We start from the raw sequence: 1,730 nt of genomic DNA, 5'->3' as shown, positions 1-1,730 counted from the left end.
CAGTCTCTTGCTCGCAAGATACTTCCTGACTTCAGAGACAAAGCACTGGTGGAACTAAAGCAGAAAAAGAGTTCTCATTGTTGAGGCTTTCTTGTTGTACAATCAAAAGACTGTTAGCTTGTGTTTATCCTTTTCCTTCAAGGCTCAGGGGTTAGTAGCTTTATAGATAAAGGCAGTCCTGATCATAAACCTGACTGCATTTGCACAAAACAGTAGAGTTAGCCTATCCCTTCCTGCCTTAAATGTGGGTGCTCACTTCTCTTCCTTACTAATAAATATCCTAGGTAGAATTTTTTTCCAGAATAGGGCATTTTCATTGGCATCAAAAACCTGTTTAGGCAGATATTCTTCTCCTCAATGATTTTTTTAATGCATCTGAGAACTTATCTGCTGCCTCTTAGTTAGCAGAAGCTGCTTCTCCTGTTGCTTGACATTTTTTAAGCCAAATATCTTTCTAAAATTACCAAGCCATACTTTGCTGGCATTAAATTCTCCAGCTTTAGATAATTCACCTTTCTTTTGCTTTAAGTTTTCATACAACGATTTTGCTTTTTCTGAAATCATATTAGAGTCTATAGGTAGACCTTTCTTGTAACAATCCTGCACCTACAGAAAAGCTGCATTTTCAATACAAGATAAGATACTTTGAAACAAAATGCAAAGTTTTCTTGCCTGCTGTCATGGCTGCACTGAGAGCTTCACAAATCTCCTTTTCTCTCTTTTTTTTTTTTTTAAATGGTCCTGATTCTGGATTCATTTATTATGGTGGACAATCACAGCTACAGACCTGAATCTAGGGTACATATCAAGTTATTCAACTGTTTGTTGTAATGCCATGACTTGGCTTCTTGAGAGCACTTCCAGCACCACTAGTGGCACTTTGTTGGGTCTTACAGTGTTATTCAAGGTTTATGGTGTTGCACTAAACCTGAAAAAATATGTGACAACTATGAGAAATCACTTTTTACTATGATACACAATTTACTAGAGAGACCAACTGCTCACACAGAAAGGATTAGCATCACACATTGTTGTAAACGGATACTCATAGGACTTGAGCTCACTGCAACGGCAACAGGAGCTGGCTACAAAATTATTACAATAGTGCAGTATATACTGCAGTTAATTTTATGTAGTTATGATTTCATACTGCATCTTTACATTTGTTTTGCATCTTTACATTTCTTTTGACTTCAAATGGCACCATGTATGGTATGTGTTTGTGTGCGTACATTTTGATAAATGTTAACTTTCTATAATAGATTAGTGTACATTTTAATAAAGTAAATGATAGGCTAGTATCTACATATATTTTATGCATTCGTGATATACCTAACCTTTTTCTTATTTTTAAAAACTTTCTAGGCTACATGGTTTATCTGCAAGTTTTTTCTAATTGTTGCAGATTTCCAAAGAAATTTTCAATATATTTATTGAAAAAAATCTACATATAAGTGGACCTGTGCAGTTTAATCCCATATTATTTAAGGGTCAACTGTATATACCTAGCAGTGAAATTATAGAGTCATACGGTAATTCTACACTTAACTTTTTGAGAAACTGCCACTGTTTTCCACATGCCTGGGCCATTTTCCATTTCCACCAGCAAAGTACAAGGCTTCCAATTTCTCTGCATCCTTGCCAGCTTTTGTTATTTTTCACTTTTGTATTATAGCCATCCCTGTGGGTGTAAAAAGGTACTTAATTGTGATTTTGATTTGCATTTCCTT

This window comes from Pan paniscus, chromosome 7 (genome assembly GCF_029289425.2).
Source record: "Pan paniscus chromosome 7, NHGRI_mPanPan1-v2.0_pri, whole genome shotgun sequence".
NCBI lineage: Eukaryota > Metazoa > Chordata > Mammalia > Primates > Hominidae > Pan > Pan paniscus.
Note: the sequence above shows the minus strand (reverse complement) of the source record.